The sequence below is a fragment of the Archocentrus centrarchus genome, chromosome 18 (assembly GCF_007364275.1).
Source record: "Archocentrus centrarchus isolate MPI-CPG fArcCen1 chromosome 18, fArcCen1, whole genome shotgun sequence".
Classification (NCBI taxonomy): domain Eukaryota; kingdom Metazoa; phylum Chordata; class Actinopteri; order Cichliformes; family Cichlidae; genus Archocentrus; species Archocentrus centrarchus.
The window spans coordinates 10,857,761-10,874,527 of NC_044363.1; the positions used below are offsets into that span (position 1 = coordinate 10,857,761).

At 43.5% G+C, this 16,767-nt stretch overlaps 1 pseudogene; it reads right to left on the reverse strand.

Annotated features, from left to right (window-relative positions):
• Positions 1–1,603: 1,603 nt before the first annotated feature.
• LOC115797637 (uncharacterized) lies at positions 1,604–1,666 on the reverse strand (annotated as a pseudogene).
• Positions 1,667–16,767: the final 15,101 nt, after the last annotated feature.

A 16,767-nucleotide genomic window follows, 5' to 3' on the forward strand; every position in this document is an offset into this window, starting at 1 on the left:
AGGTCTGGGTTAGCTTCAGGGCGTGCTGATACACCGGCTGGCTGTCGAGGCCCTGAACTTCCTGAGAGTAACAAACAAAGAGAAGAGGGAAGCGGTGAGCGAGCAGAAATGCAAAATGAAAAATGTTCTTCTTTTGAAAATTCAGATCCACAGAAAACAATGAGGTCATTTCTACAGTTACATCATCATTAGTAGAAGGTGCAGCCAAGAGAGTTACCTCAGAGACTGAGGAGCTCTGCAGAGCATGAGCCGGGATTTCAGGAATGGCATCCTGATGGAGGGGGCGGCGGGACCGGGTGGCTCAGACCTGGATGCTTCAGCTGACTGGGCTGCTGCTGCTGTGCTGGGGGACAGTTGGGTCTCTGACATCCTCATCCACCTCCTCAAGTGTCTCAATGGCAGCAGCCTCATATGGAGTGAGGGTCCAGGCTGACACCTTCAGAGACACATGACTCTCAGCTCATTCCACCTCATCAGTCCATCAACCAGGAATGCCTGGAAGTATTTGGTACTAACTGCCATCCTTGAGTGTTTGGAATCTAACACAAAATCTGGAAAAAAAATAGACTTTTACATTTATTAATGATATTTAATCCCAGACTGAGATACACCTGTATTCACCTGGGATGGACCGGCTGAGCTGGAGAAGTAAGGACTGCAGAGACGTGGAGCCCCGAGCATAGAGATAAACAGCAGACCTACTCCACCCATCGTCAGCCTGCCGGTCTCACTGTCACATGTTGAATGCAGCTGAGGTGGTGCCTCAGCAACAGCAGCAACCCGCTCACTATTATTTTCTTAAAAAGCCACAATCGTCCAAAGAGGTCATCCAGCCTAAATGATTTCCACCCTGTGGCCCTCACACCAGTAATCATGAATTGCTTTGAGCGGCTGCTTCTCCAGCACATCAAAGACCACCCCCCACCCCCACCAGTTTGCATATCATGCAAACTGATCCACTGAGGACCCCCTCCACCCGATTGATATTTATTTAACAGACTCATAGCCCACACACATAAAAAAAAAAACAAAGACCAACCATACATAACAACAACTTATAAAAGACTTGCATACCAGTGTTTCCACAAAGATGACTGGTAGCGTAATGCACTAGCAGAAGAGTCCTGGATAAAGGACTTTTTAACCAACCGGCCCCAGACTGTGAGACTTGGCCTCCATTTGTCTGCCTCATTGATCTGCCTCAAACTTCACAGGCTTAATGGGAGGGTAAGGGAGACTGGACACACCCATCTATCAGCTTTGTTTCACACTCATAACGCCACCTAGTGGCAACAGGAAATCCGAAGTACGCTAATAATATTCATCCTATGATCATTGCAATTGATTTGATGGCTGCGAGAACCTCCGAGCGCGGCTCGGCTGGAGCGTGCCATGGGTCGACGCGCGCCGGGTGCGAGGGCCCGATCATCGCCACTTGCGGCTTTAATATTATAGATTGTATTTTTATTTCATATTTGTATCTTAAAGCATGTACTGCTATTCTGCTGATGTCCATTTTCTCTGTTTAGATGGAAAACCCAAATTTCAGGAGGGCCCCAAATGGGACCCTCATATTGAGGGCATCCCCTGCTGCCCAAGCCCTAGGGGCCATGCTAATCTTCTCTGTATCGTTCCAATTTTAGTATATGTGCTACCGAAGTAACACGACAGCCCCATGGATGTCTGTCTTAGGTGCCGTTTACACGAAGCCGTTTTCACTGGAAACTGTGTCGTTTTGATGCGTTTCAGCCTTTCGTTTACACGATGGCGTTTCAGAAACGATCCGCGTTTACACGAGGACATGTGAAACGATGAAAACGATGTAGTTCCCATGCCAGGCCACAAGTTGGCGTTGGTTTTCTCTTTGCAAAGTTTGTTTACGCAAGACGCGCATGCGTGGAGTGACACAGTAGGTAGTGCGGCAAATTGTTCATTACTTACAAAACGGCCAATGTGAGAGGTTTTGTGTGGACCGATGATGAGGTTGGATCGCTGCTGCACACAACGCTGAATTACAAAACGGTAAAAACACAGGAAAAGCATAAGAAGCACTCGTGAATCCGCGAGTACTGTTTATCAGTTTGCGCGTGCGCGAAAAACTGGCCGTCGCAACCATAGTGCGCATGTGCGAGTCGAGCGTTTTCAAATCACCCCGGTTTCAAGTGTTTACACGAAAACGCAAGCCGGTGCGTTTCTGAAACGCTCCACTCTGGACCCCGTTTCTGAAACACATCGTTTTCACTCTGTTGTCGTGTAAACAGAAGGGCGAAACGCATCAAAACGACACCGTTGTCGTGTAAACGCAAGGCCGAAACGCATCAAAACGACACCGTTTCAAAATGAAAACGGTCTCGTGTAAACGGCACCTTATATAAGGACATCTGTCCTGGGAGTTCTCAGAGTCAGGGTTAGAGGCAGAGCTGAGGCTTAAACTGGGTCTGAACAAACAGGAAGCAGTAGCAGAAACACCTCTGGGTGCTGCTGGGTGGGTTTTATACCTGGAATAAGTCACAGGGACTCAGTGGGATCCAGTCTGGGTCTGTTCCTAGTACTCTAGTTTAATCTGAGACTGTGAGAGGCACAGAGGCATTGTGGGAAATTTACACAGAGTAGGTTTACGTCAGCAGGTCAGGATTGGATGGCTGAAGGCGCCAGAACAAAAGATTGACTCAGCGTCCGTCCTCCCACAGTCCCACTGCAGGGTAATCTGACCCTTGGCCCCCACCAACCAACCCCCACCCACCCTGCTGGCTAATCTAACCCTTTACACATCAACAAACCGCCCACCCACCCTGCAGCGTTAAGACACTGAGACGAGGGGGGAGGGATGAGAGAGAGGAAACCACTCTGACTGCCTGCCGTCTGAGCAGGAAGAGACGAAAACAGAAAAACCCGATTAGGAGGAGCACAGAAAGACCTCCTCGGGGTCTGGATCCTGCAGGACTCAGAGCACGAGGCTTTTCTGAACCTCGGCATGACCAGGACTCTCGTTCTGCTTCTTTTCCTGCTGCTGACCACCTCTGAAGGAGCTCCCGAACTGGACTCTGCTTTAAAGCTACCTTCAGCCCCTTTTATTCCATTTGTTTTCTCCAAACATTAATGTGTGTGTGTGTGTCTGTGTGTTCTTAAATTTGACTTTGCTGCCTATATTTTTTCAGTTAGAGAGAAAGAGGAACGCTACGCTTTTGTTTCAACTGAAAAACATACAACTGCAGTTCCACCATCCTGCCACAGCGCGTCGCTCTCTGACCAGTGCTGGATCTGAAATTACCACAATAAATAGCAACTATACATTTTTTTTGTTTGGGGGGGGGGGGGGGGGGGGGGTACAAAAGACAACAATAAACTCTTCCAGATAAATAAACGTTATAATAAGACATTCAGCACAGAGTATGATTCAGGATGTCATCTTTGTTTTGGCATTTGCAGTACGGTATCCTCGCTATCACATACTGAAGTCAAAACATTTAAAGCTGTTCTGTTTGCTTCCTCCAAACATTAATGTGTGTGTGAGAGTGTGTTTAAATCTGTATTTGCTGCCTGTATTTCCTCAGAGTGAAAGAGGAACGCTGTGCTTTTTGTTTCAATTGGAAGATAAACGGGTGCAGTTCTACCAACCTGCCACAGGGCGTCACTGTCTGACCAGTGCTGGGAGCTTCAGCCTGAGCAGAGGGGAGAAACATTTTAAATACCACAGAAAAGTCTGAAATTACCACAATTAAAAAGAAATACACATATTAAACATACACGTGGACAAACGATAAACTCCTCTACATAATTAAATAAAAATAATACATTCAGCCTGGAATATAATTGCTACCCTGACAGAATCTTCCTAAAGGGATTAATAAAGTTTTATCTAAACAAATCTAATTCAGTATGCCAGCTTTGTTTTGGCATTTGCAGTCAGGCATCCCTGTTATCACATACTTAAGTCAAAACCGCACTGAATTCAGCTAAACTTACATAAGGCATATGTTGAATTTTAAAAAAAGGCCTTTAAATGTCCACTTAAGCTCTGGATATCCCTGTGTCACAAGTTGGTAACTGAAAACACTCAACTGTAATACACTTTAATGCTGGGTTTCCATTAGTACCTACTCAGCTTGGGTTGACTCAGCTCAACACAGTCGTGTTGTGTTTCCATTGCAATTGAGTACCACCTCGATGTGGGTGGAGTCAATATAGCAATGTGGACAGTAGTCTCTTGACAATTTGTATGCGGCTCAAAACACAACACAACAATGGATGAGATAGAAGCAAGCTAACATAGCTAAGGCCAGTTTAATATCATCATCATGCACAAGTCCCCTGTACAATGTTTTAATGGATGAAGGTTATCATTGTTAAGTATTACTCCATACCACCCAACATGTCATAATCAACCCAGTGTACTCAACTAGTGACGACACTCCCTGGCCAATCAGTGGCATGCTGTTCTTCTGCGTCACATTTCCGGATTGCTTGGAACCCCGGCTGAGTGAGTACTAACAAAGTATCTGGTACCAAGTACTAATGGAAACACATTTTCAAACCGAGTCGAGTCGTGCTGAGTAGATACTAACAGAAACGCGAATTAAATGGAATCTAGCCTCAGAGGTGCAAATCTGTTCCGAGCCGACAGGGGGCGACAGACCTCACCGTGAGAAAAGATCAAAGGCAGAAAAACTGCTCTCTGCTTTACAGCCAAAATCAGTAACCTTTTTCAATTATTTAATTGTAAATGCCTACTAAATGTGATGAACATTCTCCTTTTATAGTGAGTGTTTATGTGTGGCTCCGCGTGTGCTCGCAACTTTCAGTTTGTTCTTGCCGTGTTGTGCTTTTATTTTGAAAGGTTATGTTTACGGTTGCCATGCCAACACTCTGCGGCCGTCTGGTTTGGCTCTACGTGTAGATAACGTTGTGAGGTGGAAGACGAAGAAAGCCAAGTGGTATTTATTGTTTATAAGTTGATGTTCGTAAGACACAAGCTTGTCTTGTCATTTGTTGCATTATCTTTACTGTTTCGCTCTTTTTTCCACGCACGCTCTTTAGTGCAGAGCTCGCTAGCGGAGAGGTCCGAGTCTAAAACTTGATTAGCGCCCTTGGAGAGCGGAATGAGGTATAGGCATACCATTCATCTGTTAACAAACAGGACGACACGATAAGCAATGGAAACCAAGGAAAGTGGGTGAAGAACCTATCAGACAGGGTCCTCACCAAACCAGAAGAAAATGTGCTAGCCAAAGGACTCAACTTTGCCATAGCCCCACAACAGCTTCCTATAGTAGACCTCATCACAGCAACAGAAACCGCTATAAGAAATAACAAACTTTCTCATCCTGAAGCAGAACAGATCAGGATGAAAGTTTCAGCCACTCTCTCCAGTGCAAGACTTCCTCCATCCAACCTCACCATTCAGGAGAAGAAGGCCATCACAGCCCTAAGCAAGGATCAAAACATCACCATACTGCCAGCCGACAAGGGGAGGTGCACGGTTGTGCTGAATTCATCGGATTACCACAACAAAATTACTACACTCCTCAGTGACAACAATACTTATGAGGTCCTGAGACGTGATCCCACAAGCAACTACAAGAAAAAAGTTGTTTGCTGCCTGCAACAACTTGAAAAGGAAAAAGCCATTGACCGCCCCACTTACTACCGCCTGTACCCTGGAGAAGCCACTCCATGCATTTATGGACTCCCAAAGATCCACAAAGAAGGAGTCCCACTTCGACCCATTATCAGCAGTATAAACTCGGTCACCTACAACATTTCCAAACACCTCGCCACCATCTTATCACCGCTTGTTGGCATCACACCCCACCACATTGAAAACTCTACAGATTTTACTAACAAGGTCCAGAATCTTGTACTGGATCCAGATGAAACCATGGTGTCCTTTGATGTGGTTTCACTTTTCACTTGCATACCCACAACTGAGGCAGTGGAGACCGTCAGAAGACGACTACAGGAAGACGATTCCCTACTGAACAGAACCAGCTTCACCCCAGATCAGATTTGTGCACTTTTAGATCTCTGCCTTACCACAACATATTTTAAATACAATGATGGATTCTACAGACAGAAGCATGGAGGTGCCATGGGCTCCCCAGTGTCTCCCATTGTAGCCAACCTTTACATGGAGGAAGTGGAAAGTAAAGCTCTTGGTTCTTTCAAAGGGATGGCACCTAGCCACTGGTACAGATATGTAGATGACACCTGGGTCAAAATCAAAACCCAAGAAGTAGAAGCCTTCACTCGTCACATCAACTCAGTGGATAAATACATACGTTTTACCAGGGAGGACACCAGAGATAACAAGTTACCATTCCTGGACTGTGTGGTGCTTATCGAGGAAGATGGAAGCCTCAACATTGAAGTTTACCGGAAGCCCACACACACAGACCAGTATCTCCTCTTTGACTCCCACCACCCTCTGGAACACAAACTTGGGGTGATCAGGACCCTACAACACCGTGCGGAAAGTGTTCCCTCTAAGGCAGAAGGGAAGCATAAGGAACACACACACATTGAGAAAGCCCTCAAAACATGCGGTTACCCCAACTGGGCCTTCATCAAATCAGCTAAGATGCACAGGAATGAAGGCCAAACACAAACCACAGAGAATAGGAAGGACAAGAGGAACAACATTGTCATCCCATATGTGTCAGGCTTGTCAGAGAAACTCAGAAGAATTTTCTCCAAGCATGACATCCCAGTATACTTCAAACCAAGTCACACCCTAAGACAAAAACTGGTTCATTCCAAGGACAAACCCGCCAAACACAAGATCAGCGATGTAGTGTATGCTGTTCAGTGCAGTGAAGAGTGCTCGGACCTCTACATTGGTGAAACCAAACAGCCTCTTCACAAACGAATGGCACAACATAGAAGAGCCACCTCGACAGGACAAGATTCAGCAGTACATCTGCATCTGAAGGAAAAAGGGCACTCTTTTGAGGATGCCAATGTTCACATTTTGGACAGGGAAAACAGATGGTTTGAAAGAGGAGTGAAAGAAGCCATCTATGTCCACTGTGAACAACCATCATTGAACAGAGGAGGTGGATTACGTCACCAACTTTCCCCCGCTTACAGTGCTGTCCTGAGCTCCCTTCCCAGACGTCTCAACCCCCATTCACACCTTTGTTCCAGTGACCTCAATAGGCCACATGAAACAATAGAGCGAAGTCCTAAATTGGTTTCAACTGAAACCACTGATTAAATATGACCCACGCCCCCTTCACACCTGGGCACATGTGTTCACGCACATGATCAATAGAGGGTCATAACCACCTCCAGGGGACTATGCCCACAGGGGTTTAAATACCTGGGTCTCTCCACCTTTTGGTTGAGAACTGAAGAAGCCTTTCGGATGAGAGGTGAAACGTCTTCAAGAAACAAAAAGAAGTCCAGTCGCCTTTTTCAAGCTCCAGAGACTACTATGACCTGGATGACTGAGAATCTACACAGACACTCTATGACAAATGTTATTTGTTTTACCTGAAAAAGTGTCATTTCATTTGTTCATATGAGTAAATTGCATAGTTTGTCAAGATTGCATGTAATATGTGTTTGAAAGTTTTATTTGTTTATTTAAAGGAAAGGTTATGGAGTTGTTAACACTTATTTACTATTTGGAAGTGTGACTAATACTGTAACATAATGTTCATAAGAATTGTTTGTGAATTATATCTGCTTTGTTCTGTAGTTTTCCCGGTGTCAAGATGGCAAAGTGTCACAGTACCCCTGTCTGGTGCTTACCAAAGGAGTAGAAATAAACGACACCCGTTTGAAACTCTACGTGTCTGGTTTATACCATCCAAGGGGCCGCTATATTAATTAGGGCTGCATAAAACGATTATTTTAGTAATCGAGTATTCTATCGATTATTCCAGCGATTAATCGAGTAATCGGATAAGAAATACTTTTTTTTATTAACAGTTTATCTGCATATTTTAACTTCCGTAATGCAGTTTCTCGCCATGTGAACAAACAGCGGTGAATGGAGCAGCTACAAAGTTCTCTTTTCTTCACCTTAACACTTGCTGATCAGGTGCTTGATGAAGGACCTCCAGCTGTTTCACAGATTTAATGGTGGTTACTAAAAGAAAAAGCTGCTGTTTTGGACGCTGGAAAAACGTTTCCTTTTTCACTACTTGAGCTCACCGTCACAGCTTCGCCTCTTTGCGCTTGCGCAGTTAAAACCGCTGCCTGCTATGAGTGTTTTGAAAAACTAGTGGCTGCGGGAGCCATGGCGCATGTGTGAGTAATGGTGTAATGCTTTGTATTCACAAGCATTCTCGAAAATACGTTTCTACTGCAGGTCTATATTTAGTCACTAATAAGGGATTAAAGTATAAAAAATATTTTGAAGGAGCCCCTCGGTCCTGGGGGGCGGGCCTTCCGGTACCGAACCATCGCTAGTGCTAATGGCCCGCGCTCGCTAGCAAACCAGTTCTGGTAGCTACAGCTGAAGTAAAGACAAAAATAGCAACTGAAATTCTCAGCGAGCACAACACACACAGACACACAGAGAGCAGTGGAGGCGTGGAAATGCATGTCAGCGACAGTTGCCACCCGTCCCGTAAAGTACGGAACACGGCATGTTACGGAGCCGTATTCCACGGAGTCCCGTAACATACGGGGTTCTGTATTTTACGAGACAGGTGGCAACTCTAGATGATCCACTCTGTGTTAAATGAAATCCATCGCAGCGACGGAGAGCTTTTTAGAATGTGTGCTTGTGTATACGTGAGTGATTCACACTCACAGTCCAGTAGGTGGCGGTAATGCAGTTCTATGTTGGTTTGCCAGCCCCCAATAAACCCACAAAAAAACGTCAGCACTAATGCTGCTAATGCTAGTGAGGAGCGCCGCTTACACCGAGACAGCTGAGCGCTGCAGAGTTTAAACGAATCATCGACACAGTAAATTTGTGTCGATAAATTTTTAGAATCGATTTAATCGAGTTAATCGATGAATCGTTGCAGCCCTAATATTAATGTCAACCGTTCACATGTGTCAAATATTACTTCAAACTCTACTCTAATGAGGGTTCTGTTCCCCGCTGAAGCGTTCGGCTCATATTGTGAGTCTGTTTCGCCTCATTAAGACTTTAATCACTTTTCAGTCCGGAACCTGCAGCCATAGACGGCAGCACAGCGCAACACGGCTGCATAGCTGCAATTCACCACACTGTAACCCTCAAAGTTTACCGGCCGAAATCATGAGGTTAATTTCAGAATCCTCTCACAAGCGCGCACACCTGTACGGTTCATGCATGTATAATATGTCAAACACTTTAATTTAGCGAATCTTTACATAAATCTGGCGCAACCGGACCCGCACTGAAGTTTCACATTTTTGAGAAAACAGATAATTCAACGAGTCTGAAGCGTTCCTTCAACCTCGTTTCTGTAAGCTGCTGCCGTTAAGTACTGACTTTTTCCATTTTTACCGTTTCTCCACCGGCTCCTCAATCAGCGCGATGGTCTCTGCGTTAAAGTCAGCGTTTCTCCTTCGTGTTTTTACCGTCGTGGCTTCCAGCCGTGAAATGTGGACACCTTTAAAAACTGTCTCGTCTGTGACCGAGAAAATTCAAACACTTCTGAACGAAGTTTGGCTGCCTCGGTAAAAGTTGGAGCCCTCGGAGGTTTTCCCACGGTGACCATCATCACCGTCACCTTCATCATCAATCAGGATGCTGGCGCGTGCTCGGAGGGGGCGTGGCTCGTTTAACCACTAACGCTCTTTCAAAATAAAAGTTCCTTCAATTATTTAAAAAAATGTTTATGTAAAACTTGGTATTGTGATACCTTTCTGCTTTCAGAATTCCATCAATTTTAATGAGATCTCCAACATCACTGGTTGAAATACAGTCCAAACTATGACAGAGCCTCTACTGTGTTTCACAAATGGCTGCAGACACTCAGCTGGACCTCTCCTGACCTCCTCCATACATACTGACCATGATTTGAATCGAAAATGTCAAACGTGGGTCCATCACTCCATAAGACCTTGTTTAGGCCTCATGGTTCTTCTGTCCTCCACTTGTCCAAATGCTTCAGATTTTTAAGGGCACACTGCACACCCTGAGAGCTGCCAAGTTTTCAGCTAACAGCTCTTTGGGAATCAGCTTGTTGGTGCAAAAATCCTATTTTATGCTGTCAAACTGTTTTAATTGGCATTTTTCATAAATTTAACTACTGTAACAACGAGCCTTTAAAATATTTGTATTTTTTTTTTTGCTAAGTTGTGTGTTACGTGTAGACATAACACTGGTTCATTCTCTTAGTTAAGAGCCTTTTTGTGCTTGAATGATTCAAAGGTCAGAGGTCTAACATTCCTCTGAAAATGGTCAGGTACAAGAACTGGACTGAAAATTAGTGAAAATGTAGCAAATGTCCAACAAAGAACTTCAGAAAAATGGACAACTGTTGCTCAAGAGCACTTTAAAAAAGCTGACTTATCAGAAGCAAAATATAAAGACAAAAGGGGGGCTCAAGACTTTTGCACAGTACTGTAAACATGCATACATTATGTTGCCAAACGTATTCACTCACCAATCCAAATCATTAAATTCAGGCGTTCCAATCACTTCCATGGACACAGGTGTATCAATCCAAGCCCCTGGCCATGCAGAGCTCAGTGAATTCCAGCATGGTACCGTGATAGGATGCTATCTGTGCAACAACTCCAGTCATGAAATTTTCTCACTACTAAATATTCCAGAATCAACTTTTAGTTGTATTATAACAAAGTGGAAATGATTGGTAATGCCAGCAGCTCAGCCATGAAGTGATAGGCCATGTAAAATCACACAGTGTGGTCAGTGGATGTTGTCACCAATGTTCTGCAGAGTCAATCACTGCAGACCTCTAAAGTTCATGTGTCCTTCAGATTAGCAAAAGAACAGTGCGTAGTGAGCTTCATGGAATGGGTTTCCATGGGCGAGCAGTTGCATCCAAGTGCAATGCAAAGTGCAATGAAAAGTGTTGGATGCAGTGGTGTAAAACACAGTACTGGACTCTAGAGCAGTGGAGACGTGTTCTCTGGAGTGATGAATCACACTCCTCCATCTGGCAATCCAGTGGACTAGTCTGGGTTTGGCTGTTGACAGGAGAACGGTACTTATCTGACTGCATAGGGCCAAGTGTAAAGTTTGGTGGAGGGGGGATTACGGTACGGGGTTGTTTGTCAGGAGTTGGGTTCAGCCCCTTAGTTCCAGTGAAAGGAACTCTTAATGCTTCAGTGTACCAAGACATTTTGGACAATTTCATGTTCCCAAATTTGTGGGAACAGTTTGGGGATGGCCCCTTCCTGTTCCAACATGAGTGCACACCACAAAGCAGGTCCATAAAGACATGAATGAACGAGTTTGGTGTGGAAGAACTTGACTGGCCTGCACAGAGTCCTGACCTCAACCTGAGAGAACACCTCATTTTGGCCACATAGCATTTGCAAACACTGCTCCAAATGACTGGAACTTCTTACAGAGAACACTGAAACTGACTACCCTCATCTCAGTATTCACCTTTAAGAGACAGATAAAAAATGTTCTTAAGGATGTTTGTAGTTGTTTTACGTAATGTGGCTAGATTCCTTTTATGATTGTTATTGTTGTACACTGTCTTGTAATTTTACTGTTACTATTTTCTTTTTTCTTTTTTTAATTCTTTTATCCCTTTCCCTTCAAAAGGCTCCCCCTTTTGCCAGGCCACAGTTGCAAATAAGAAGTTGTTCTTAATCTGTTCGCCTGGTTAAATAACGGTTTAAATAAAAATAAATAAATGAAGTAGAGACTGTGAGCCAGGCCTTCTCATCCAACATCAGTGTCTGACCTTACACATGTGCTTCTGGAAGAATTCTCAAAAATTCCCATAAACACTCCTAAACCTTATGAAAAGCCTTCCCAGAAGAGTTGAAGCTGTTACAGCTGCAAAGGGCCGACATCATATTAAACCCTGTAGATTAAGAATGGGATGTTACTCAAGTTAATCTGTCAGTGAAGGCAGACGAGTGAATACTCTTTGCAGTATAATGTTTATTCAATTAGGATTGTTCTGGTGAAAAGCAACTGTAGAATAATTTAGTAGGTAATTTTTTTATTTCATATTTTTATCGCCGGTGTTTATTTTCGAGTGTTAGAGATGCTTTTATTGTGAAGAGGTTACACCATCTGCAGCTTCATCAGTTCAGACAGGAAGCTGCTCCTTTCTGACCTTTAAAGTCACAGGTACCGATTTATGGCAGCGATGGCAGTGTGATAAGACGTGCTTTGTTGCTCCAACATTTAATATAAACTTTTTTCAGCATAGTGAATAAAGCAAAACTAAGAAACAGGAACAGGTCTGATGGAGTGATGAATCACAATTAGAAAATTTTGGTTCATAATTCTGATGGAATAATGAACACAGAGAAGTACCATCAGATTCTGATCCACCATAAAATACCACCTTTAAAGCACCTGACAGGTAACAGCTTTACAGCATGACAATGATCCCAAACACACTGACAGTGCTTTAAAAGCTTACCTGGACTGAAAAACACACAATGAAGCACTATCAGTGATGGACTGGCCTCCCCAGAGCCCGGACCTCAGCAAAGAAGAGCTTTGAATGTCCTTCAAGAAGACTGGAGAACTGTTCCTGAAGACTACTGAAAGAAATTACCAGAAAACCTGCTGTGGCAAAGGGTGTTGAAGGCACTGGGAAATCATTTTCTGTGAAGATTCATGCTTCACTGTGCCGAGGAGAAGGTACACCAGGACGTTGCTTTTGTTCTCAGTGTTGCTTTCAGAGAGCTCAGTTTGATTACAGGTGAGAGAAGACTACACAAGCTCCTGACTTTATTTTACCCCATACATACATTACTGGATCTTAATTCAGCTGCTAAACCTACGGATACTTCTGACTCTTGGAGATATAATACTGAATAATTTTCCTTAACAAATGGGAACCTGTGGAATACAAACAGATAATAATCATTTCAGTGCAGACTAATGAGTGGCCATCATGTCTTCAAAGTTCATACAGATGCCTTCAGATGCCTGTGAGCTCTCTTTGGACCGCAGCACAGCCCACAGGAACCTGCTTCTCCCTGAAGGGAACAGAAAGGTGACCTGGGTGGAGGAGGAGCAGCCATATCCTGATCAGAGGTCTGATCTATGTCAGCAGGTGCTTTGTGAGCAGGGACTGAAAGAGCGCTGCTACTTTGAGGTGGAGGCGTCAGAGCCCTGACCATGTGGATGACTGCAAACTGCGACACAACAAGTCTTGGTGTCTGATTGGCTCTGATAAAGACTGTTTAGTTCAGCACAGCAAACAGAAGGTCTGCAGTGTTTGCACTGCAGTCGGTTTGGGGTGAATCCGGACTGGCAGGCCGGGCCTTTGTCCTTATACAGAGTTTCCTCCAACAGTCTCATCCACCTGCATCCTCAGCTGCTGCTGTTTTAGCACCCGTCAGCAGCTGTTAGCAGGTCAAAGGCAAAGACTCAACATGAGCTTTAAGGAGGCAACAAAACTTTCTGCTGACTGTTAGAGTGATCACAAATAATAATTTTCAGTTTTAGCATTCAGAGTTGTAAGTAAGTGGTATTCAAATCCCCACTTCATCAGAGCTGCTCCGAAGTTCAGCTGACAGATTGAGACAGTTGCAATATCACATCATTCCCACAAGAGGGCAAACTAATTCAAAGAAAGTACATAATTAACAGTTCTGTTAGACTTACTTGAACATAAGGCTGCCTTTGAACAGATCTGCGTCCCTGCACATTACAGAGTAAACAAATAAAATAACTGGGTTAAGTTACAGAAGGAACGAGAGCCCTAAGAGAGAACAGCAGTCAGGAAATAATAAACCATCATAGTGCTGTGCTGCATGAAGGTTATGAGCTTTGTTCATAACCTGTTCAGTCAGTCCAGTTTTCACTGTTTCTGAACAAAACTGCCAAACAGAGCTCAGAGTGTAAGTTTCTCTTTGTCATGGCGTGTTTTCTTTATTTGTGAAGGCATCTAAAACACTTTAATTTTAAATAAAACATTTAATATATTAAAGAATCAGAAGATAGCACATGTGCACGGGCCATTTGTTTCAGGCAGACACAGGCCATCCCAGCAGTCTGCCTGTGCTCCCCTCCACACAGTGCATAGACTCTAAGCTAAGCTGTCCTACAAGCACAATCAATTCAGAAACAGATGGTTTAGACTTGGCCTTCTCAGATTGGTTCATTCAGTGGTTGGTTCCAGCATCATGGCACAAGCTTCTCCAATCAGCAATAAGAGCTTCTGTAAAAGAAGCCCTGCCTTCCTCCAATACATATTCCTAATCGTGGCAGTTTTATTCTACTTAGCAAAAAGAAGTGGTGACCTACACACACCCTTCCCTCCTTGGACAGAGATGTACATGTTTTGGCAAAACCTCTAAGGATAAAATAAATATAATTTATTATTTTAAATTAATATTTTAAGTTACCTGTAATGTTGTTTCACACTTTGTTATTACTATACAACAACCTAGGATCATTCATTTCAGCTGAAAACAGACGAGCATGACTCACTCTGATCTTTTCAGCACACTGATGCACAATGCTGATAATACAGCACAATCCCAAAGTAATGACATCATTAATGATGCAAAAGGTGGTGCAGGCAAACAGGCAGGTTCCCCCTGGCTTTGTGTTGACATGGAGAGCTCCTGTGACTCAGACCTGCTCTCAGTAAATCCCCATTTACTGAGAGCAGGTCACTGATAGGTTTCATGTTCACAGGCTGAGGGACTTTCCTCAGTCTGTTGTACCTCATTTGGTTCTTTGTTAGAAATGACCTAGCATGGATCTGGAGGATCAAAACATGCAAAAGAAATGCACACAGATTTTATCCTGTGAAAAGCAAAATGACTGCATTTACTTTAGGTACTTAAATAAATTTTGAATAAACTGCACTATTAAACAACTGAAGTAGGATTATAATTTTGTTGGTGTAAAAAGCCCAAATAGCTACTTTTGCAAAACAATTATCCAAGACAAAATGAATTTTCAAATTTTCTCCACTTTGCTCACAGTAAACCTGTCTGTCACTGTGCGTGACCGGGCTGTGAGGCAGGTGAGGGCACAGCTGAAACTAATTACACAGACGAGAAAGGGAAGTAAAACCAAACACAGCGCATCAGACAAGACAAGAACTATCAAAGTAAAACAGGAAACAACTAGACAAAGACAAGAACGCAGACTTGACACACTGCACAAGAAGCAAACAACACCACAACACACAAGACCAGAGACATGACAAAGGCACAAGGACACAGGGAACAGAGAAACACCATGAATGACTATAACAAATATGGAACCGTAAACAAACTAAGACTCTAAATGAATGAACTAACACCATAACACCGAATCATAAGAAGGAAAACACAACATGCTGGGCACAAGGCAGGACCGTGACACTGTCACAGGTGACGGGGATTCACAGGAGCCTGAAAATCGGGTTTTCCACCATTTTTCTGCACTTTGAGTTCGGATTAAATATTCTGACTGCCTTTGTGTTGGGTTTGCTGCAGCTTCTTCCATGTCGTAAATGATCACACACTTCTTAGTCTCTTGACTCCTTTATTCTCAACTTCATCACAGCTCTGGAAAATGTGCTCAGTAGCCATGGTTGTAAAACGTTTACACTTGTCGTAAAACAAAGTAAAAAAAACACAATAGTTTCTGCAGGAAGTTCCATTCGCCACACAGGATATATCAAAATAAAAGTTCTCACCAAAATAAAACAGTGTCTAACAGAAGAATTGAGAACAGAACTTAACACCCCCCCCTTGTTCTCATCATTGTAACCCAGATACTTAATTTCCAAAGAACCACATTTTGAATTTAACAAGTTTTGCTTTGGTTGCGGGTTTTGTCAGTATGTCAGCAGCCATGTTTTCTGTTGGGCAATAGATGACATCTATTTTTCCCTGGCTGAATGCTTCACGAATGAAGTGGTACTTTACATCAATGTGTTTAGATCTTTGTCTGCTCACTGGGTTCTTACTCAGTGCAATGGCTCCCTGATTGTCTCCGTGAATCACTGTGCATTTGTACCCTCTTTTATCCATACCATTTAACAGCTGAGTTAGATACATGCTTTCCTGAGTGGTGCTTGCTAAACCAATGTATTCAGCTTCACAAGTTGACAAAGCCACTGTTGGTTGTTTCTTTGATTTCCACGAAATGGCTGGACCTTGTTTAGTAAGGCTGAAACAATACCCTGTAGTGCTGCGTCTGTCTTCCATTGAAGATGCCCAATCAGAATCACTGAATGCGATTAAGTTCAAGTCCTCCTCACTTTTCTTGAAACTCAGTTCATAGTCACTTGTCCCTTTCAGATATCTCAGTGCATGTTTTGCAGCCACCAAGTTTTCTGCTTTTGGCTTTGCCAGTGTCTGTGAGAGCCTGCTCACAATCCAACTGATATCTGGTCTGGTGCAGGTCATGGCATAGATAAGGCTGCCTATTATCTCACGGTACTCTTTTGAGTTGACAACCTCCTCTGTATCCTCCTGCTCATTTTTAAGGTCATCCTGTTTTTGCTCACTTGGTGTAGACCTGGCTTTACACTCAGACATCTTAAATCTTTCAAGCATTTTTAGGATGTATTCTTTCTGACTCATTTTGATTTCTCCTTCTTTTTGTTTCAAATCGTATGCCCAGAAAACATGATATTTTTCCCATATCTTTCATGTTAAACTTGGTCTTCATGGCTCCCTTAAAACTGTCAAGTAGGTCATTATTGC